Below are 25462 nucleotides of genomic sequence, written 5' to 3' on the forward strand. Positions count from 1 at the left end.
CTCTTGAGCAGTTGAGTAAGCCATTTGATACTTTCAAAAAGAAATTATAATTTTTGCCATTTACCATGTACATATATATAATCTGGCGAATATTTACATCACTAGGCTTTTAGTAAATAATTACGCAACAATAAAAACATGAAGCAGTCACTCTTATGTACATGAAAACATCAATTTAATCATCTTTTACACTCATGCATGGGAGGCGTCTAGAAGTACATGCACACACATAACCAGCAGCTCGACGCAGAGATCTCTCACACACACAGATGTAGTCATCAGCTGAAGTGTAACTCACATATACACACATACATAGCTGATACCCAAGCAGGAGATACCAAAGTTCTAGAAGGTGAAACGTCTAGGCCTTTGGAGAAATATGCGGACCAGGCAACAGAGAGTACAAAAGCAGCGCAAGCTGCGTAATAACTAATCAGTTTGATTTAAACACGCTATTAGTTGCTAAGTGCGGTATAACTGTGAAGTATAGTTGTACTACTTCAAAGGTAGTGTAGTAAAGACTATTTGGCAATACAGAATATTGGAGTTATTCAATCGAGAGTTCAGCGATATAAACGCTAGCAGAAGTTGAATAAATAATCGGAATTCCTTAAATTCGTTACAATGATAACTACAGCCCTTACGACGTACACACATATGTTGTTTTTTTTTCCTGATAAAGCAGACCCCTGAGACATTGTCCCACTATAACCTTTTACCAGAAATACCAAAAAAAATTGAAATCCTTAAGAAGTTTCAATATCTGATCACACCTTCAACCTCTTTTGATATCTGTGTGTAATACTCTCCAACTCCCTCTATAGCCGTACTATCTCACCCTGCTTTTAACTTTCCTTTTCTCTTCCCCTATAACTTTACCACTCTTACTCTACTATAAGCTTAATTTAACTTCAACTTCAACTTTTAATGAAACCCAAACTTGAACTGAATCTCCAACTCAAACTCTAACTCAAATCATAATAACTCTAGATCTAACTTTGACTCTGACTGTGAATCTATCATTTATTGAGTAATTTTTTAGGTATACTAAATTGGCCCCATGTTCCTTAGATATGTTTCGAACACAGCGCCACCTATAGGTTACCTACTTGCACTAAAAGTCTTCGCAACAGGTTAGATTTTACAGAAAAGAACTTTATACAAACGCTTTTGTTCTTAGACTTCGATTAGTACTGATATTGTAAGACCACATTCTAGGGTTAACTTGGTCAATATTCAGGTCCACATCTAGGGAAGAGAGTAATGTACTGAAAGAAACGCCATCCTACATTAATACCTCCGTAAGCACTTTCCTTATTTTAAAACACATACAGAATATCGGGGCCAACAATTTACTCAGTTTATCAGAAACTACTGGAGACATCGAATTCAAAGCTATTCTGCGAGAAGGCTCCAACTAAAAAGGAATACAAAGGAGGATGAAGGCTAAAGCGAAAACAAAGTCGAATGTATAAAAAATTTTTCCGGGAATATTTTTTGCTAAATATTCAGTTTCTTCCTTTTGGCACTTTTTTTATATTCGGCCGTTTTCACCATCTCTAGCTAAGATGGACTTTAACTGGAGGAGAGCAACTTTTAAGATAACTATATTGGACAATTTGGTCTTCACCAACCCCCACTTCGATAATTGTGAGTTTTTAATAAAGCAAATTACAAAAATATATTGTCAATGCACGAAAAGCTTGAAAACAGTTGACTTTTGCCTTCACTTTTGTCTTACACTTTATTGACAAGAGATGCTTTCGTTACCACGGAGAAAATAAGAATTTTAGCAGCTTGATGAAGATGATGAAAATATCCCTAAGAACTAAAGCGTTCTCGAAAACTATGCACCAAGGTCTTCTCGAATGAAATCCTTGCATAAAAGATATGAAGGAACAGGGAGAAAAAACATGTGCGCCTTATAATATTACAACGAATGTACTTACAAATCCTCTTATTTGCAACCGTCTGCTAAGTTCGAATCACTAAACTGTTGAATAAATAACTCCAATATTAAATAATGGAAAAATGGCCTTTATTAAAGTACTTTACAATAAATAATACTGCTATTGCTCGCCAGATAGCGTCTTAATCCAAACTGCTTGTAGCGCTTCTACTGGTATCGCCTTTTATACTCTCTGATTTTCTCGTTCGCATCTTCTAACCGCTTCCATATCCAGACTCTACTAGTTGGCCATCAGCTATCAAATTTCTCAGATGTAACTACAATTGCACGATTTTATAGCTTCTCTCATTGCATACTTTCGGGAGTATCTCAAATGTATGCATGTGGTTGTGCGTTGCTTCTCAGCTGCGTGTACGTACATGTTTATGTTTATGTTTATGTAGATACAAGTGACTGTCTGCTTTATTATTGTTGTGACTTCATTTACTTAGCATCAGACTAGGGATGTGAGTATCACTTAGTGTCACACATATTCGTCACAATATGCAACATATTTTTTTTTAACACAGGCCGACAAAATATGTAAACATTTTCAATAAAAATCCATATGTACAGATTGAAAGCGCAATGGTTTCCCTCACAAATATTTATAAATTTTTTCCGATATTCTCCTGTGATATATTGATATACATGTTTGTTTACGCTCTGCTTTTATCACTACAGACAAAAGCAATTTCTGTAGTAGGCAGATTTTCTTATATTGAGTTTGCAGTTGTGTAGCGAATGGAACAGTCGATATAGTTCGGTTTGCTTCATATATTTTTTTAGTAGTTTATTATAATTTTATTTCGAAAATATTGTTTGAAATTTTTTATTTTATTTTTTATTTTTTATGAGAAAACGCAAGCCAAATTTTAGTTTTTCATACAGCTTCACAATAAAAATGAGTTTAAAACCAACTATGCCAGTCAATTTTGTCTCCCAGAGTATTCTATAAATGTGACCATAGTCGCACTACCCGGTTATTTTGTGGTTTCATAATCTCGAAAAGTTAAAATTTTGCTTGGCAGCTATTTATGTTTAAATGAAACGGTTAAAACGATTGCCACGAAGGTAGCATTCGAGCACTGTTGTTTTAAACAAAAAGTGCAAATTCAATAGAACATGCAAGATTTTTGCATACTTCAGGCGTTTCGTTTTTATCTGTGCCACTACTCTGTACAAAGATTTTATCCGGTACTTCACAGTGAAATTGTTCGGTAAATAATTTACTAGAACATTTCGACCCTCCAGCTATTTTTAAAAGGCCACTTCACGTTAACTGATGATTAGAGAAGGTTTTGATGAGAGAGGTAATGAATTAAAATATTTATTCTAACAAATTAATTCTCATATAATTCTTTGCATATTTCAATGTAAACAATATATCAGCTCTTATAAATAACTTTTTCAATTTATTTCTTCAAGTATATAATTGCAATAATTTTTACGCCAACAATGCACTACACTGATTAACTTTTCTTATCGCCCATACAACTTATTTACTTCTAAACTGCACAGCAAACATATATCAAAAATAAGCACTCCTTTGAGTGTGAACTTCATAAAAACAATCTCAATTCAATGCAAAACATACACGTACACACGCATACATACAACTCACTCAATAATGCATTATTGGAACTTTCATAGATAATAGCCTCACTTTTATGAGCTCATCTATTTGGCGACACAAAGCAGGATGACAGCTACGAACTTCAAACCACTAACGCATACACACACACGCACAGCTAAACACTGCCGTTTAAAGTTTATATGTTGTTTGTACAATACATTTTTTTCTTGGCGCTATTAATGGGAGTCCTACCATTGCCAATGTTGCCAACTGTGTTTGCAAGTTTGTAACTTGACTGGCAGCAGCAGCAAGCAACAACACACAGCAACCACATTGCCACAAATATCGTTTGTGTTCGCGTGCAATATAAAACAGACAAAAAAAAACAAAGCAAAGAACGCTATACACGAAAAAATTGGCTAAATCATGTGCAACAGCAATAGCAAAAACAACATTAGCAACAACATTGCATGGTAAGCATCGTCATCCTTAATGGGCTTGATTGCAAGCGTGTTACAATGGGCGCACGCGAGCAAAAGCAGAGCGCGCAAAATGCATGAAGTGGTTGAAAAATAAATGAAGATTAGATATCTACGTGCGCATTATAGGACCTTGTCGGAAAAAGAAAACTTCTTACTCTCCAATATGTGAAAGTAAAAGGAAAGGTAAGGAAAATAAAACTGAAAAGGAGAAAAAGAAAGGAAATATTGGAAGTGTGTGGCACAAATTTTTTGTCGAAGTGCTAACAGTTTATTATCGACGAATTACTGTTTTTGTATCAACTGATTATGGGCGCATCGTCCATTTCTTATCGCCGAGTTATCTGTATTTTATACATATGTACATCAGAGATCTGCTTTCAGTACTAATAAAATTAGTGCACTTAGTCATGAGCCAAAAAATTGTGTCTAAATGTGTACTTAGTCAAGTACAGAAAAATACTATGAGTGATTAACACATCAAATAGAAAATACATACGAGTGCTCCGTAACACATATGACTCAAACATATATGACATTGTTGAGTATAAACTGATGTTATAGTCGCTTTAACTCAGTAGCACTTTGATTTCGTGTGTAATACACTGTATACTTCGTTTATCATCGGTTTTACTTGGGCGCTGTGTTCAGTTTGTCTCGTGTACATCGTTGTGTTGCTAGCGTCAGAAGACTGATAGATAGGACTTTATTAATTTTATTCCACTGTAGTCTTACTTATTCCAATTAGTTTTTTCGTATAACACAGTTGACTTTCTTGTTCAATAAGTCAATTGAGTACTGAACTGCTTCGTGGCTTATGAGCGGTTGTTCATTTTACGAAGCAGGACTATGTAAATGTGTGTTAGTGGATATAAGTGCTTGATATTTTTTGTTTGCATACGCACTAATACTCATTTTATGGTTAGTCCACTAATAACTTAAAAAGATGAATAATTGCAGCTCACTGATGTACATACCAGATATCGACGAGTTATCGAATTGCCATCACAACATTATCAATTTACTATCGAAAACTAATCGAATATTTATCTAAGAACTTTCGGTATCTTGTCGAAAGGTTATCGGTTTGTTATCGAAAAGCTATCGTGACATCGTCGTCTAATCGGTTTGTTGGAAAAAAGACATTAAACCGATCGGGGGAGTTGGAAGCCATATTTAAAAAAAATGCTTTAAGACAAAACTTCCCAGCTTTCAGATCAGTTCTACAAATAAAAGTTGTAATACACCGGAATTTTCAGGGACAGGCGTGCTGAGAAAGAGTTGGAACTCTTAAGGCTAAAATAAGTTTTATGTTGCCAGATCCGCTTCGCCAAACCAATTAATTTTAATACAACAACTTTATTGCAATAGAAAATTTTGTTTCCGAACATTACCGAAATAGCAGTCGAAAAATGCGGATGCATGACAAACTGTTTATTTTTCAATACGGCCTAATATGAATACATACATACAAATAGATATAATTGAGCGCGCATTCCTGTGCATGGGCACCATATGAGCTTTTGCAACGGGCTAAATGTATGTGGCGTAAAAAATATTTTATTTTATAAATTTTGTAATATATTTTAAGTGTAAAATACGGCTGAAAAAATGTTTAACAAAGCAACAACAATAACAAAAATTGAAACAGTTTTTTATTTGGATACATTTTAGCATTTGTATGTGGTAGTTAGGTTGTGCAACAAAAAATTTAAGTGAAGTAGTAAACAAACAATAACAACAACAATGTTTATAAAGTATGGCTAGAAGGACAGGGAGTAATAGCAAAAAAATCAATAAATAAAATTTTATCGAAAAATTTAGCGCAGCAAATGTGAATCGTAAACACAAATGCCAGGCAATAAAATATAACATGTTAATGGATTCTCAATGATTTATGGACAGATTTAGATTATGTTAAATAAAATTGAAAATTTTTTAATATTTTCGTATTTAAAACGCTGAATCGCTCTGTATCTCTTAGGTCGAATGAGCTGAGAATTACAACGGTTAAACAAAGTGTAAAAACAATCTCAACATAATCCTGAAACAAATTTGAAAACAATTTCGAATGGTTCTTAAAAACTGCCATGATAATACGTAAAACAGTCCATAAAAGGTCCTTATCCCGAACCTCCAAATTACTCTGAAAGTGTCCGGAAACGGGCCGCAAAACAATTTCGAAATTACATTCTAAATAGCCACATAATTATCCGAGCGCATGATCCACTCACATGGTCCCGAAAATAAATTTCGAAGCGATTCCAAAATAGTCCAAAATCACCGAAATGATATGGTGGTATTTTCGTAATGACTCATTCAGTGTATTTAAGGCGGTGGTATGTGCCATAGAGAGAACAGCCAGGATGATCCAGTCCAGTACGGTCTCAAACACTTTTGCAACGAGGAAAATGGAAGAGTACGACACTAGGACATCGGACTTGTTGTGGACCAACCGGAATGAGTGCGAAGTCTCAGATTTTCTAAGGAAACTTTTGAATAAGAGAGTAACTAGCTACTTTATCAAGCTAAATAAATCTGCAGTAAGAGTTGTTACCGGTGTAATCAAATCGACCTGCGCTAGTGAAACGATGGTTCTACGGTGGCGTATACCAACAAGTTTCCTCTGCATAAACTGTCAGCATGAAGAAGAGGAGTCGATTTGTCACTTTCTCTGTGGATGTTCAGGACCGCAAACAAATCGACACACATTTCTGGGCGCACGGACAACATTGACATAAGACTTTTCGACAAAAAATATAGCCACCTTATCCTTTCAGACTACTTACTAACTATCTATGCCATATTTCTTCTAAACCTTTTCAGATTGAGTTCCAAAGGATGAAAATTCTACCTCATCGATACCTTCCACTACGGTATCTGCATTTTAAATACAGAAATTTATGAAGGAAGGCACAAAAAATATATTGGCTCATTAGTGCCGGTATAGAAAACAATTGTATCCAGCTTCCGCTTAATGACAAAATATTAAACATAATGAAAACAATTAAAGGCGCCAATAGCAACCGCTACAAAAATGTTTCTACGTATGTAAAGGACAAATATCCCCTCTGCCACCATTACCATAGTCATAAACAAAAACAAGTGAGGAAGGCTAAGTTCGGGTGTAACATTGCATGGTGAACATTAAATACTCTGCTGAGAGCTTTGGAGACGAAATAAGGGAAAATCACCATGTAGGAAAATGAACCTATGGTAACCCTGGAATGTGTTTGTATAACATGGGACATGGGTATCAAATGGAAGGTATTAAAGATTATTTTAAAAGGGAGTGGGCCATAGTTCTATAGGTGGGCGCCATTTCGGGATATCGCCATAGAGGTGGACCAGGGGTGACTGTAGAATTTGTTTGAACGATATGGGTATCCAATGAAAGGTGTTAAAGAGTATTTTAAAAGGGAGTGGGCCATAGTTCTATAGGTGGGCGCCATTTCGGGATATCGCCATAGAAGTGGACCAGGGGTGACTGTAGAATTTGTTTGTACGATATGGGTATCCAATGAAAGGTGTTAAAGAGTATTTTAAAAGGGAGTGGGCCATAGTTCTATAGGTGGGCGCCATTTCGGGATATCGCTATAAAGGGGGGCCAGCGGTGACTCTAGAATTTCTTTGTATGATATGGGTATCAAATGAAAGGTGCTAAAGAGTATTATAAAAGGGAGTGGGCCATAGTTCTATAGGTGGGCGCCATTTCGGGATATCGCCATAGAAGTGGACCAGGGGTGATTCTATGATGTTTTTGTATGATATGGGTTTTAAATTAAAGCTTGTTTTCTATTCTGCGTCATAAGGTCAACCCACCTACCAAGTTTCATTGCTTTATCCGTCTTTGGACGGACGGACGGACATGGCTAAATAAATTTCTTTTTTCGCCCAGATCATTTTGATATATAGAAGTCTATATCTGTCTCGATTAGTTTATGCCGTTACGGATTATCGTTATGCGAACAAAATTAATATACTTTGTGAGCTCTGCTCAGCTGAGTATAAAAATAACATTCACGCCAAACCAATCCAACCAACCAAATGCAACTAACAAAGTAACACAGCCTTCGGTGTACCGCAGCCGCATAACACACATCCGCCCAAAATAGTCGTCGCCGTCGTCCACATGCCGCACCACAATTGTTGCTATGATGCGTTGCTCTTAAAGGTGTGCAACAACATTCGAATATCCGCATAAGCGAGCATTCACGTCTGTTAATAACAACCAATACCCCCTCCTCTCTACAATGTTGTCTATTTTGGCCAACTTTATTTATATTGTTATTTTTGCGTAAATTTCTATGAATTTTATGCACATTATAACAGACATACATACATACATTTTTGTATGTGCATTGTTTTTCTGGTGCTTTAGTTGGTATTGCTTTCATTACTATTTCCTCGCCAATTTCGCGCGATTTTCGTAGCTTTTTTTTTATTTATGTAACTTTTTTGTTTTGGTCTTCATTCGCTTGCAATGTTGGCGCTCGTCTATTTGTTTGTTGCCGCGGGCTTTTCGCTGTTCATATAAAATACAAAACAACATTGCCTTTCATATGAAGTGTGCACTTTTTGGGTTGTTGTTGCTTTTGTTTGGTTGCTATTTGTTACCGTATTGTATTGCATAAAATGTATGCAGTGTTGCATTTACTGTGACGTGCCAGACACTCTACAAAACGCCAGAGGCGTGAAATTGCCGCTATGGCTACTTGGTAGCCAACAACACACATTTTTGGTTGAAAATAAAAAACTATTACAAATAAAGAAATTTACATATCTCGGGAGAATCGGGCATTATATACAATCCTGTAGCTTTTAAGAATCTTAGTATAATATATACCTAGGTTAGGTTGAATAATAGTTGCCTTCAGGGCAGGCGAAGCTCACTTGGGTGACGTGATTCCACATAAAAACCATCCTCGTTAACTACATTAAGGCGATGGACACCAGACCAGATCACATATCAGCACCGAACCCACCCTAGAGTGTTCGGAAGCACTGATATACATATTTGACTAAATTTTAATTTCCTAACCCCAAGAGTAACTATTAGCGACAGCTTCGAAGAAATCGGCATGTCAAAGTACGTGTGATGCTATTTAACTCTCTTTTGCAATCACGCTTACCAATAATGAAAATCACAGACCCAGTCAAAGCTATCGTCACAGGAACAGTATCAGACTATCTTGATATTTTTTGTGAGTTAGGCTACGATTGAGATTATTTCATAGCAAGATTGTGAGCTGCGAGTTTTATCATATTGTAGCATTATGCATTATGCCCTCCTATGCAATATATTTGCGGCATTATGCATTATGAACTTCTATGCCAATACATTTTTTATGAACCTGCCACACACAGTCATAGTGCAGTCATATTACAATATTGATCCACATAAATTACATTGACCCGACACAGCGGGAAGTCAACATCAATTGAATGCCGAATACGAAACCCATGTCATTTCACACCTTCATAGTTTTGCTCAATTAGTCACACTGATCAATGCACGTGCCGATCGGAATGTCTAATTGTCAGTGTTAGTTTGTCAGTGTGAACCACCAAAATATTTACACACAACTATTTTACATTGTTTCCATAAATAGGTCAATGAAGTAATCTGCTGACTTTGCATACCAGTATTAGAAATGTACATATTTTTAGTTTGTTAGTGATAGCATAATTATGTATGTATAGGTTAAGAAATTATGTATAAAAAGAGAAAGAATTTCTTCAATAAAATCAATTATTACTTGTCACTCAAAGTGTACTTTTCTTACTGCGAGTTTTAAACATTTCAATATTACTCTTCTATCCCTGATAAAAGTCACAGTGACTGAGAAGGCACCGTAACAGATGATGTTGACCCCAGCGGGTTAGGAGGCCTAGAATATACTCCCAGCAGGTATGCCTGTCGTAAAAGGCGACTAAAATACCAAACTGCTTCAAGTAGCATATGTAGCGCAACCCTTACAAGGGTTTGCCAGCGCAATATATAGCTTCCCCAACCCAATTGTCAACCTCACCTGCCCGAGACGAATCCTGTTTTTGTAACAGCCGCGGCTCTGGCGACCCCAAGTTCCTTATGGATCTAGGGGGTGGAAGGGCGGTTCTGGCCTAGAAGGTTTCGTGTGGTCATACCAAATCGTTCCCCAAATGGTCGGGCTGGTACCTTAATGGTGCTTGTTAACGGGAGTATCCTTTTCGCTACAACAACAACAACACCTGCAAAATAGCGGGATCTGCATGTTTGCTTGAAGATCTGAGTTAAGGAAAATAAACAAAAGATTAAACAGCTATTTTTGTAGCTGCTGACTTACTTACACATACATGCAATATGCGTACATCAATGTTCAATGTTAAAGCTGATTCTACTATAGTTTTACAAATTAGTGCGAAAATTATTAGCTGCCCACCTACATCAAGACATAATTTTTAAAACAATTTATTTTATGATTTTTATTGTAGCGTTTGCAACTCATTAAATAATTAGCGCATAATTACCACTTGGCTGAAGGCACGCGGCGTACAACGCCTACGGTAAAAACTTACCATTTTGCGCTATCTAAAAACAAAATAAAAAACTTAGTTAATTTCAAGCAGAGAAGTGGTAAAAAGGTAGAGCAAAAACATAAATTAAATTAAGCAAATTTGTTTACTGTTGTGGTGTAAAAAGTGCTGAAGATGAGATGACTGTAAAGCACAGTTTCTTTCCCGGCTGTTAAACATAGATTCAAGCAACAAAAACAACAATACGCATGTCGTAGAAGTGTGACAAGAATAACTTGGTGGTATTAAAATTATTGATTAGCTTATAAAAAGCGATTTTTCATATGTGAAGAAAGATATGCGCTGACTTCGGAGGCTTTGACTTAAGGCACTCATTCAGGTAAAGGGACTAAGCGTCGTAATATAAAAATACAAGAGATTTTACAGAATTAATAGATCGATTGTTGAATATGGCTCAATTATGGTTGGTTCATCATCATCAGCTGATTTTATTTTTTTTTTTTTTTTCATTTTACTGGCATAGGGATTGTCAAAATGAGAAGGCAAACCAACCAACACGTTGACAATTATTTACTGCCGTGGTGGTCAATTTTTTATTAAAAATAGTTTCACTTCACTTTAAGTTATTTTTTTTTTTGTTTTTTTTTTTTTGTTTGTAAATGCATCTAATTTAGCTCATTATTTTCCCACAACACACGAATTGCAAAGTTTTATGTTTTCCCTCCATTCCATTCGTTTAACACCAACACGCAGATTTTGACAATCTGAACAAAGGTGTGTTGTTGCTGTAGAGATGAGCCAACCATATAGTTGAGCCATGTTGTTAAAGATGTTGGTATTGACGTCAATATCAGTTTGTTGATAGGTTGAAAATGATACGTTGTCATACATTATACCCTTTTGAAATTGAAAATCCTCAGCATGCAGGCATACATAAGTCAATTTATCGTTTTGTATATTTTTGAATATTTTGTTAGAATGGACGCAATTTTGGGCAGCAAATGTATAAATATCAGAATAATTAGGTATGTACGGCATGACGGGTTGGAAAGAACGTGTTGCCAAGCCACTCGCTCAATTTGCCGCTTCAATTCTTTAAGGCATAAAGTATATGCTTTTTAATATGGAAGCCAGAAGTATCGAAATGAGCACGGCCTGAAGGAGACGTTGAAAATAATTCCACTAAGCAAAATAGGACATCAGCATTTCTCTCCAACTTTGCAGTGTAGTTAGGTGTATAGGTCTGAAAAAACTAGAATGAGGTGGAAGATTATGTTCTCGATCCCATGGTTCGGCTTTCAACGCAAAGAGCAGGTGCTGTTCCTGAACAAATGCTATTTTATCACAACGACCAGCAAGGGAATGAAATGTTTTGTGCCTTGCCAGTAAACTCTTTATAGGAATTTAATTCGCTTGAGAATCGCCTTCCGCGATTGGCGATTTTGGTTAGTTACTAATTTTGGTAGGTTAGAGGATTAGGAGTAAATGCAACCTGTAGTTTGTATTGCCCTTGTCTGCAAGACACTGATGCATTTGTTACCGGCCCATACCACTTAATAAACTTGTTTTTTACTAATTCAGCGGTTACCTTGAACACCAATTCACACTGATAATTACACCGATACTATAATGACATCGGATCACCATGCCCGAGTCCAACTGCTATTTTGGAAATCGGGCATTGGGCATTGGCTCATAAGTTACCAATTTGTATCCATATCTAAGCTTTGGTACCAATCAGCCACGTAACACTTAAGCATCCGCTGGTCGATTCGTCACCATTGATTCTTTCATCAACCATCCACCGAAACGTTTTGAACCTAATAACCACTCAACGTTGAGTCATTCATTGTCAGGCGATTCACCAACCAGCCACCACTCACCATTTCATCAGTCAACACTTACTATATGAATGCTCGACTTCGGTATAGTTTACGGAAATATTTCGATATTGTTTTCTTATGTTTTTCGAGTTGTTTCGCAGCTTTTACGAGATCACATCAGACCTACTTTAGTACAGTTTTCGAATGATCCCAGAATTGTCTTCGGGACTATCTCTGAATAAACTCGGTATTACTTTTGTGTTTTAATACCATTTCAGCATTGTCTGACTATTATTTTGAAAATATTCCGGGATCGTTTTTTGGAATTCGTTTTAAATAATTTAGTGGTCGTTCGGGATCAATTTGGGTATTGGAACTATCACTGGCTCATCTATGTATTGTTTTAAGGATTATTTCGGGCTCATCTCTGGACTATTAGGAAATCATTTTCATGGTAACTTCAAGAATTTTCTTACTTTTGCCAAATTGTTTTCAAGATCAGCCCGGAACGGGATCATATCTGTCGCTCAAACAATTTTCTTCAAATCCTTAAGACTTTGCGACTATTCATTCAAAGAATGTTTTCTTTGTGGGGCAAACAGAAGTTCAAGAAATGTTGAAAAGCTGGAAAGAATCGAGACGGGGAGAAGCTTACATCTATATTGGATCCCAGAGCATATGGGAATAAATGGGATGGAAAACAGGATAAGCCAGCAAAAAATTGCGCATCCCTTGAAGCTTAATTCGCAGACGTCCCAATTAGATTGGGCGCAATTAAGAGAAGGCGAGAGGTGCACATAATTGACCAACGGGAAAGACGTGGGCCTAAGCGCGGGGCTGTAAAGTGTCGGAGCTTATGTGTAGATCTTATAACCTCAGACTAAAAAATTTGCTTCTATCATTAAAAATAGAGGTCTGTGCCTTTAAATTAGGCTTGGTCAGTGACGGCAGATGAAGGAAATGCAGGTTTGGATGAGGAAACGATCGAGCACGTTTTGTGCTCGTGCTTGACAGGCTAAGATTCTAGATATTAGAGGAGATAAAGCTTTTAGGTCTAGAAGCAGCAAATGCCATAGATCCTAGACAACTTTTAGTATTTGCCAGGAGGATGGAGTTATTTTATAACTTAGGTCCAGCTTTTTGATAGGGGTTTTCAGTTCGGTCATTAAATTAACTTCTGGTAACACTATGTACTCATTCAGTCTATGTGAGGTCTTAGTGGACCGGCCACTTCAACCTAACATAACTTTAGTAGTGAAACGAACGGACGAAACTGCTTCTAAACGCTGATGTAATTATTATAAAAAAGTATAAAGAATTTAACAAAAGCCGAGTAGAATAGTTTAGAGGTAATATGATTTTTTTTCTTCAAACCAATAGAGAGCATTTTCTAATGCTGTTTTGGAAAATCATTAATCAAGTTTTTAAATTTCATAATTTCAATACATTGTATATTGCACCGGTTCATCTAACCGCAAAACTGCGATAAACGCAGGCATTTTCCATCGATGCAGCTGCAAAGAACACAAAAAAGTTTTTGACCAATTTCCCATTAATCTACGAGTAGCTACACCCACAAGAAATTAAGTATGAAAACAGTGGCAATATTAAATATTGTAGAAATAATTACAATAAAGTACGACTAATTACACGTGATTGTTCACACGTCATTAACACAGCCAACAGTGGCTTAACACGTCCCTTTATCGCTACCATGACAACAACAACAATGGCCCTTTTGCGCCAAAGTCGTGCACTGGGAGTAATAAGGATTACCAACCCAACTACGCCTACATTTATTCACACTTTTATTACCACCCAATAGGAAAATTATAAATAATAAATTTAGGCTAGAAGTACAAATGAAATAAAAGCAGCTATTATTTGGGTGTAGTAGCCTAGAGACGATAATTAAAATAAATTTATCTATTGATGAAATGCAACCATCAATCAATTAAGAAAAAACAATTTTATGAAAGTTTGAAAATGTGTTAACGAGTTTACATTTCCTATTTGGGTTGTATGTGCAGAAGTTTTTTGATGGATGTTTTTTTTTGTTTTTTTTTTTTGTTTTTGTGTTAGTCAATTTGTGTATTGCCTTTGCAGCTGAACTCAAAATATTTGCCATGAACTCAAAATGCCGCCACAAACGCCCTCACCCATGAAATATAGAAACAATTTTCGATAAATGAAAAATTGCCATTGAAAGCTGACATTATTGAAACTTGAAAAATTCGAGCAAACAATGAAAAATTTGTGCTTTTAGCTGTTTGAATAAAAATGCACAAACATTGGGACAATTAAGCGATTTTATCAATCAATTTTGATTTTTTATTGCCATGGTTTTGAACTTTCTGCAATTTTTTATGTCTTTTGATATTTCAATGTCGGGCACATATGGTTTACAAGCACACCTATTTACTCCAAAAAAAAAAAAAATATTGCATACACTGTGAGAAATAACTTGGCTGCAGGGTCAATTTCATTAATGTTGTCCATACATATTTGATTCGACATAAATGCGCAGGTGAAGAAGGGGTAAAGACGGAGAAAAAGGCGAAGGAAAGGCAAACCGAAAGGCAAAGAAGAGGAGTAAGAACATGGAAGAGAGGGGTATAACGGGAAATGATACACTGATAGGGAAGGAAGATTAATGCGAATGAGAATGGAATTAGATTGAAAGAGGATAATGAAAAAGGGACAGGATTAAAGAAATGGACCACTAATTTGACAAATATAGAGAAGGTGGATAAAAGATGACCGGAAGTGCAAAGTTACGGGAGGAAAAATGAGTGAGGAAAGAAAATGCAGGGTGAGAAGGGAGGAATAAAGTGAGGTACAGGAATATCGAAGGGTGGTGAAAGAGACGAGATGGTCAACGTGGGACAGGAAACTGAAAAGAAAGGGGAAGGACGAGGAAAGGGCGAAGAAGTGGTAATGAAAGAGGATAGAAAATAAGAATCGTTAGGAGAGACGAGGCATGGAGAAATACAGCGAGTGGAAGATGAGAAAGAGAAAGTTATTCCACAAAATAATGTTTGCCACGGAGAATGGTTCTAAACCAATCAAGTCAAAATTCACTTCATTCAAATATTTATTTAGCAAAAGAAAACCATCAATAATCCCGCTATGATCCTGAAAAAATCCTCGATTTGGAATAATAAGCTAGTCCTAAAATGATTGCGAAAATAATGCTGAAGTCATCGGGGGATAATCCTGCTACGATATCGAAAACAGTACTTAAATAATGGAGCATACTAAAAAGCGATAGAGCACCTCTAAACATTAAAATTAAAGGCTGAATTCTGTTTTGACGTCCTGAACAATATTTTCAATATACGAAAAAGCCCACCCTAATAAAAATATATCCAAATTTTTGCAATATGAGAATCGAATTCGCCCCTTAAAACTCACAGTCCTGAAAAAAGAGAAAAAAATATCACATTCAAAATCATAAGAAGATATCTACCGTTGTAAGGACCCGGTAACTATCAGTTCCCTACAAATTAGTTCATCCTAATCTACATATTACATACATACGAATGCATTTCTCAAATGCTTCCAACGGCGTGTGGCACGAATTAGTTGCTTTAAAGTGGCACATTTATGTAATCACAATAGAAAGAGAGAGCGAGAGTGTGAGTATGGCTCGACATAATCAAAATTAAACTTCATAAATAAGTTATTACTTGAGTGGCATGCTTATGTACATAATACAGTGTATAAATATATGCATTTGAATAATAATAATAATAAATTAGCTGCATCTTTATTGTCATGCATTTGTGAAGATAACCAATTTAATGGTTAAAACAATTATAATTCATTTACTTACATTTATTTTAATAACTCGTTTTGACACTGAAATAAAAAAACAAACAAGAGACAACAATTTAAATGAGTCACATTAATGATTAAAATAGTTTTTCAGTGGATCATTTATTAACATTCATATATATTTGTTGCAATTAAAGCAGTAATTAAGGTATTTGTAAAAAAAAAAGGATTTCGGTATAATAGTTAAGTACTTGTAACTATTGGTTTTTTTTTTTCATTGTTCATATATAACTAGATACATATGTACTATGGTACTAACTAGTTAACCTTGTTCGACGTCAGACTAGTTTCAAACTATTTGAATTGTTAATATGGCTTGACATTGGCTACAAAACCAAAGATCTAGACAAAGTTTTTAAATCGAGTTCAAAGTCTCTGCAATTACAAACAAATAAACTTGATACAAATTTTTAAATGACTGTATTCGCGCTTATTTCGGTTAAGAGATTTGATACGACTTACAATGTTTTTATTTTGAAGATAAATGACAAGGTTAGACGCTAATCTGTGCAAGAGCAAATCTTAAGATAATTCGTTTATGGAGTGGGTTACAACAAGTTTCATTCGTGACCATCACATTGGCCTTATAGGCTAAAAAATTAATGATGTGTAGCAGCGAAATAATCTCTAAGCCCTTCAACGACCGTGACAAATGTAAGTAAGTATTTAGCAAACAAAATGAAAGCGAACAAGAAAATGGCCGAGGTAACTTTTTTTAATTTTAATTGACCTAAGTTCTCTCCTTTTATTTATAATACAAAAATTAGTGTTGTTGTAGCAGTTATAAAAAAATTATATATTAATATATTAAAATTAATATAAAACCAGTAAGGGAAGCTAAGTTCGGGTGTAACCAAACATTACATACTCAGCTGAGAGCTTTGGAGACAAAATAAGGGAAAATCACCATTTAGCAAAATGAACCTAGGGTAATCCTGGAATGTATGACATGGAATTTGTATGACATGTGTATCAAATGAAAGGTGTTAATGATTATTTAAAACGTAGTGGGCCTTAGTTGCATAGGTACACTTTTCGAGATATCGCAATAATGGTGGACCAGGGGTGACTCTAGGATGTGTTTGTACGATATGGGTATCAAATTAAAAGTATTAATGAGGGTTTTAAAAGAGAGTAGCCCTTAGTTGTATATGTGAAAGCTTTTTCGAGATATCGAACAAAATTTGGACCAGGGTGACTCAGAACATCTTCTGTCGGGTACCGCTAATTTATATATATATATCATACCACGAACAGTATTCCTGCCAAGATTCCAAGGGCTTTTGATTTCGCCCTGCAGAACTTTTTCATTTTCTTCTACTTAATATGGTAGGTGTCACACTCATTTTACAAAGTTTTTTCTAAAGTTATATTTTGCGTCAAAAAACCAATCCAATTACCATGTTTCATCTCTTTTTTCATATTTGGTACAGAATTATGGCATTTTTTTTTTTATTTTTCGTAAATTTCGATATCGGTAAAGTGGACGTGGTCATAGTCGGATTTCGGACATATTTTATACCAAGATAAAGTGACTTCAGATAAGTACGTGAACTAAGTTTAGTTAAGAGATATGGTTTTTGCGCAAGTTATCGCGTTAACGGCCGAGCGGAAGGACAAACGGTCGACTGTATATAAAAACTGGGCGTGGCTTCAACAGATTTCGCCTATTTTTACAGTTATCGTCATAGAATCTATGTCCCTACCAAATTTCACAAGGATTGGTAAATTTTTGTTCGACTTTTGGCATTAAAAGTATTCTAAACGAATTAAATGAAAAAGGACGGAGTTACGCCCATTTTGAAATTTTCTTTTATCTTTATATTTGATTGCACCATATCATTACTGGAGTCGAATGTTGACATAATTTACTTTTATACTGTAAAGATATTAAATTTTGTGTTAAAATTGACTTAAAAAAAAAAATTTTTTTAAAAGTGGGCGTGTTCGTTATCCGATTTCGCTAATTTTTATTCAGCACACATATAGTAATAAGAGTAATGTTTCTGCCAAATTTCATCATGATATCTTCAACGACTCCCAACTTACAGCTTGCAAAACTTTTAAATTACCTTGTTTTAAAAGTGGGCGGTGCCACGCCCATTGTCCAACATTTTTCTAATTTTCTATTTTGTGTCATAAGGTCAACGCACCTACCAAGTTTCATCGCTTTATCCGTCTTTTGTAATGAATTATCGCACTTTTTCGGTTTTTCGAAATTTTCGATATCGAAAAAGTGGGCGTGGTTGTAGTCCAATTTCGTTCATTTAAAATAGTGATCTGAGATGAGCGCCCAGGAACCCACATACCAAATTTCATCAAGATACCTCAAAATTTACTCAAGTTATCGTGTTTACAGGCGGACGGACAGACAGATTACCGTTATGCGAACAAAGTTAATATACTCTGTGAGCTCTGCTCACCTGAGTATAAAAATTAATTCCTGAATTTGTTGCTAAGCGCAAAACCCAAAAGACCGATTTCGGTGATTTTTTTTGTTTAAATATTACTTGAATTACGAGGATGGTCCCTACGGTGCGAAAACCCCTAAAAATTTGCCTGAAAAATCTAACAACACTTTGGTAGTTAGAAATCATAAGCTTTTTGTTTACACAGCTATAAATTTAAAACGGATGGATCGATTGGAATATTGGTTTTTTGTAGTGAACTTTGAAATATTTGCCTTCGTTCTGCATTAAAAAAAGGATTTGATTTCTTTCAAATAAGAGCAAAATTGTTTAAAGAAAATTAAAATTTTTACCAAAAACTGCAGTAAGTGTGTTTGTTCGCTGTGAACGACTCGCACATTTGTTTTGAGTGGGACATTATGCGTAACATACGTACATATATATATATATATATACATAGCATTCGTAACGTTATTTAACTTCCGGAGTACATTTATAGGTAAGTATGGATGAATTGTGTATTTTTATTTCATATCCGGTTGACATACGTATATACATATATATGCGTATTGCCAAGTTAATGCAGCATATATGGTTTCATCTCTTGAAAAATACTTGTTCGTAAAATTTTTTAACTATTTCGTTCAAATTTTCAAACAAAGGAGTTTTAATTCTTCAACATATTTTGTACGCTAGTTCGTATGCTGTTGGTACAGACAAAATAACTGATACTGTTCTCAAATTTTCTTATTAAAATTTGTACGTAATTTGTAAGCTGTGCGCATAGTGAATTAATTAAAAATCAAACAAAAGTGTAATTTTGTAAACAAAAATAAATAGCCCGCACGATATAATTGCACGTGGTCAATATGTTTCGAAAATAAAGTTTAAATTATCGCGTACATTTATCAAAATAGTTGAAAAGGTTTTCAGCAAACTTTTCCGAAAGGACAAACGAATGAAAAGAAAGGGAAATAAAGCAACGGAAAAGAAGAGAAAGAAACTGAGAAAGAGATTGGGTTAGATGGAGATAGAGAGACAGAAACAAACGACGCGTGGAGGGAGAAGAAGAGGAACGTAGAGCGAAAAGAAGGGAGGAAAAATACGGAGAGGGAGAAAAAGATGCAGAAAGAGAGAAAGGCAGAGAGAGGTGTACACACAAGGATAGCGAAAACAGAAGAGAGGGTGAGGGAGAGTATGACGTAAACACTTTGAAACAGTTATGCAGATAGACCAAGTTAGGGCAGAACAACGTCTGCCGAGACTGCTTGTTTTCTATAATTAAAAAAAAAACTCTATGAACTTCGTAGCCGAAATTTTGGTAATCAATCTCAAAAAAGTTTAAGAAAAATTTCAAAAGTGCGGGCAACTGTTAAGAACATTTCGAAATTTTTTTGAAGCTTTCGGAATGTTTTCGAATACGCAGTTGTAACCCAATTTAGCCTGTCAAAATGCAGCTATAGGTCTCTCAAAAGGCGTATTCAATTTTGATAACTTTTATGCTCTGCGTACTTTACACGCAGAGTATATGAACTTTGATTGGATAACGGTTGGTTGTACAGGTATAAAGGAATCGAGATAGATATAGAAAAAAAATTTGATTGAGCCACGTCCGTCCGTCTGTACGTTAACACAATAACTTGAGTAAATATTGAGATATCTCAATATGGTACACGAGCTTATCTGGACCCAGAATAGATTGGTATTGAAAATGAGCGAAATCGGATAATAACCACGCCCACAATGACTAAGCCATTTTCTATGTTTCGGGAGCCATAACTCGAAGAAAAATTAACATGTCGTAATGAAATTTTGTACACATATTTTGCTTATGGCAGAAAACAGTTCTAGTAAAAATGGACGGAATCGGTTAAAGACCACGGCAACTTAGATATAAAACAAATTCAAAAGGGTCGTCGACTAGATATTTGATGATATTTCACTTATCAAGTTTTATTGTAAGAGGAAATGGGGAGACATTTTTAATTTATCTGAAGTGAAATGTACAATTGAAGCTCACGCTGAGTATATAATGTTCGGTTACACCCGAACTTAGACACCTTTACTTGTTTTGTTTTCAAAAGATATTTCAGATTTTTCCCGTATAAAATATAAATTACGGCACGTTGTATAGAAAAAAGTCGAAGCAACTCTCCAGAAAGAAAATTTCGAAAATTTAAAAAAAACTTGAGCATTGATTGGGCCACAAAACTGCTTGCTCGAAAGAATACCGAAAACTCCAAATAAAAGTTTCGAAAGTTTCATAAAACAAAAACAGAAAAAATGACCTGCAACTAAGGCTATATGATTTATTGGCAAATTTTACCACTTTTTTCCTTTTTTAAGTCTCGGTAACTCTGTCTTTCAAACAAAGATAATTGCTCATCAAAATAAATAATTCCAAGCCAGATAAAAAACTCTAAAAATGTTTATTACTTTCAATTATTCTACAAAAACTCAGAAAATAAAAATCAGTCCGTTTATCGATAGTCTGTGTATTGGTGAACGTATTAGTGTACTTCTTATGTAAGGGGCATTACCTCTTAATTTTCATTTTTTGTTTATTTAGTTTGACAACTTACTGCAGTTACTACGTTTTCGAAATTGTTTTATATAGTTTTCGTTAAATAATTCACTAAAATTAACCAACAAAAATAAGAAAGAAAAAATTATACATAAATAGACTGCAATTTTCGTAATCGCAGCTGTACACCCAAATATACGTATGTATATATCCTTTCATGTGCTTTGCAAAATCACCATTCCCTCTCCTTTCATATAATCAAATGACTTCATAACAACAAGTAATAGACCATTTATATTAACTAAATAGAACTCAGCATGCCAACACCCAGCGTAAAAATGTTATATACTTTTAGGTCAAGAGTCAGGGGGCACAGAAAATTATTTTTCTATTACTGTTTGCCTATTTAAGAGCCAATTTTCTCATTGATTTCAGCTTAAGTGGCGTTCCACCATTAAGCGTTCACATTTATGCAGCATAAACAAAAACATAAAAGAAGAAGAAGAAGAAAACAAAATCCAAATCATTGACTCGTATACCATTTCCAGTTGAATGGGGATGGAAAAGTTTTGCTAAAACTATAACATAAACATATTTAAGAAGCTGATTTTTATATACGCAGTTGTGTATTGTGTGAGCATTTATGTGCGCATATCCATATATTAAGTTTATTTTTTTCACACAAGTACATATTCAAAAACATTCATTCTATGTATGGATGTATATATGACTCATTAGGATGGTTAGTTTTCAAGCGATGTACAAGTACATGGTTTACCTTAAACTGAAAGATTGCGCTCCACCTTTATAGTTTTAAATCCCAAAAGTTTTTAAGAGATCTATTGCTAAAGTTTTTTAGTCAAAATTCAAAAAGATTATGTGTGTATTAAAGGAAAAATTGCCTTTTATTTTTTGGTTCATTTATATAAAGGTAGTCCTTAAAATTTTTTTATAATCTTTTTATTACGAATGGATAAGGTTATGGGACAAGGTTATTGTTCAGCCCCATTCATGAAAAGTATGAAGTCTTCGGCTGTGCCGTATAGTATATTAAGTTTGATTGGATAACGGTTGGTTGTACATATATAAAGGAATCGAGATAGATATAGACTTTCATATATCAAAATCATCAGGATCGAAAAAAAATTTGATTGAGCCATGTCCGTCCGTCCGTCCGTCTGTCCGTTAACACGATAACTTGAGTAAATTTTGAGGTATCTTGATGAAATTTGGTATGTAGGTTCCTGAGCACTCATCTCAGATCGCTATTTAAAATGAACGATATCGGACTATAACCACGCCCACTTTTTCGATATCGAAAATTTCGCAAAATGGAAAAAGTGCGATAATTCAATACAAAAGACAGATAAAGCGACGAAACTTGGTAGATGAGTTGAACTTATGACGCAAAATATAAAATTAGTAAAATTTTGGACAATGGGTGTGGCAGCGCCCACTTTTTAAAGAAGGTAATTTAAAACTTTTGCAGGCTGTAATTTGGCAGTCGTTGAAGATATCATGATGAAATTTGGCAGGAGCGTTACTCTTATTACTGTATGTACGCCTAATAAAAATTAGCAAAATCAGAGAAGGACCACGCCCACTTTGAAAAAAAAAAATTTTTTAAAGTAAAATTTTAACAAAAAATTTAATATCTTTACAGTATATAAGTAAATTATGTCAAGATTCAACTCCAGTAATGATATGGTGCAACAAAATACAAAAATAAAAGAAAATTTTAAAATGGGCGTGGCTCCGCCCTTTTTCATTTAATTTGTCTAGGATACTTTTAATGCCATAAATCGAACAAAAATTAACCAATCCTTTTGAAATTTGGTAGGGGCATAGATTTTATGGCGTTAACTGTTTTCTGTGAAAATGGGCGAAATCGGTTGATGCCACGCCCAGTTTTTATACACAGTCGTCCGTCTGTCCTTCCGCATGGCCGTTAACACGATAACTTGAGCAAAAATCGATATATCTTTACTAAACTCAGTTCACGTACTTATCTGAACCCACTTTACCTTGGTATGAAAAATGAACGAAATCCGACTATGACCACGCCCACTTTTTCGATATCGAAAATTGCGAAAAATGAAAAAAATGCCATAATTCTATACCAAATACGAAAAAAGGGATGAAACATGGTAAGGTAATTGGATTGTTTTATTGACGCGAAATATAACTTTAGAAAAAACTTTATAAAATGGTTGTGACACCTACCATATTAAGTAGAAGAAAATGAAAAAGTTCTGCAGGGCGAAATAAAACACCCTTAAAATCTTGCCAGGTATTACATATATAAATAAATTAGCGGTATCCAACCGATAATGTTCTGGGTCACCCTAGTCCACATTTTGGTCGATATCTGGAAAACGCCTTCACATATACAACTACCACCACTCCCTTTTAAAACTCTCATTAATACCTTTAATTTGATACCCATATCGTACAAACTCATTCTAGAGTCACCCCTGGTCCACCTTTATGGCGATATCTCGAAAAGGCGTCCACCTATAGAACTAAGCCCCACACCCTTTTAAAATACTCATTAACACCTTTCTTTTGATACCCATATTGTACAAACAAATTCTAGGGTCACCCCTGCTCCACCTTTATGGCGATATCTCGAAACGGCGTCCACCTATGGAACTAAGGAATACTCCCTTTTAAAATACTCATTATCACCTTTCTTTTGATGCCCATATTGTACAAACAAATTCTAGGGTCACCCCTGGTCCACCTTTATGGCGATATCTCGAAAATGCGACCACCTATACAACAACCACCACTCCCTTTTAAAACCCTCATTAATACCTTTAATTTGATACCCATATCGTACAAACAAATTCTAGGGTCACCCCTGGTCCACCTTTATGGCGATATCTCGAAATGGCGTCCACCTATGGCACTAAGGATTACTCCCTTTTAAAATACTCATTAACACCTTTCTTTTGATACCCATATTGTACAAACAAATTCTAGGGTCACCCCTGGTCCACCTTTATGGCGTTATCTCGAAACGGCGTCCACCTATGGAACTAAGAATTACTCCCTATTAAAATACTCATTAATACCTTTAATTTGATATCCATATCGTACAAATGCATTCTAGAGTCACCCCTGGTCCACCTTTGTGGCTATATTCCGAAAAGGTGTCCACCTATAGAACTAAGCCCCACACCCTTTTAAAATACTCATTAACACCTTTCTTTTGATACCCATATTGTACAAACAAATTCTAGGGTCACCCCTGGTCCACCTTTATGGCGATATCTCGAAATGGCGTCCACCTATGGCACTAAGGATTACTCCCTTTTAAAATACTCATTAACACCTTTCTTTTGATACCCATATTGTACAAACAAATTCTAGGGTCACCCCTGGTCCACCTTTATGGCGTTATCTCGAAACGGCGTCCACCTATGGAACTAAGAATTACTCCCTTTTAAAATACTCATTAATACCTTTAATTTGATATCCATATCGTACAAACGCATTCTAGAGTCACCCCTGGTCCACCTTTATGGCGATATTTCGAAAAGGCGACCACCTATACAACAACCACCACTCCCTTTTAAAATCCTCATTAATACCTTTAATTTGATATCCATATCGTACAAACACAGTCTAGAGTCACCCCTGGTCCACTTTTATGGCGATATTTCGAAACGGCATCCACCTATAGAACTAAGGCCCACTCCCTTTTAAAATACTCATTAACACCATTCGTTTGATGCCCATATTGTACAAACAAATTCTAGGGTCACCCTGGTCCACCTTTATGGCGATATCTCGAAACGGCGTCCACCTATGGAACTAAGGATTACTCCCTTTTAAAATACTCATTAACACCTTTCATTTGATACCCATATCGTACAAACGCATTCTAGGGTCACCCCTGGTCCACCTTTATGACGATATCTCGAAACGGCGTCCGCCTATAGAACTAAGGCCCACTCCCTTTTAAAATACTCATTAACACCTTTCGTTTGATGCCCATATTGTGCAAACGCATTCTAGAGTCACCCCTGGTCCATCTTTACGGCGATATCTCGAAAAGGCGTCCATCTATAGAACTTAGGTCCACGCCCTTTTAAAATACTCATTAATACCTTTCATTTGATACCCATATCGTACAAACGCATTCTAGAGTCAACCCTGATCCACCTTTATGGATATATCCCTAAATGGCGTCCACCTATAGAACTATGGCGCACTCCCTAATAAAATACTCTTTAATGCCTTTCATTTGATACACATGTCATACAAACACATACCAGGGTTTCCCTCGGTCCATTTTCCTACATGGTTATTTTCCCTTATGTTGTCACCATAGCTCTCAACTGAG

General features: G+C 35.5%; 1 protein-coding gene across 6 annotated transcripts in view; it reads right to left on the reverse strand.

The window, feature by feature from the left end:
• Positions 1-25462, reverse strand: part of wat (waterproof) — a 177028-nt gene that overhangs the window by 57929 nt on the left and 93637 nt on the right. For 3 of the 6 annotated variants that reach the window (XM_067778376.1, XM_067778373.1, XM_067778374.1), the window contains exon 3: positions 16178-16203. The exons of the other annotated variants lie outside the window; for them this stretch is intronic. The gene's annotated coding sequence lies outside the window, so the exon portion shown is untranslated. The remainder of the gene's footprint in view (positions 1-16177; positions 16204-25462) is intronic. 6 annotated transcript variants of the gene reach the window in all.

This window comes from Eurosta solidaginis, chromosome 1 (genome assembly GCF_040869045.1).
Source record: "Eurosta solidaginis isolate ZX-2024a chromosome 1, ASM4086904v1, whole genome shotgun sequence".
Classification (NCBI taxonomy): domain Eukaryota; kingdom Metazoa; phylum Arthropoda; class Insecta; order Diptera; family Tephritidae; genus Eurosta; species Eurosta solidaginis.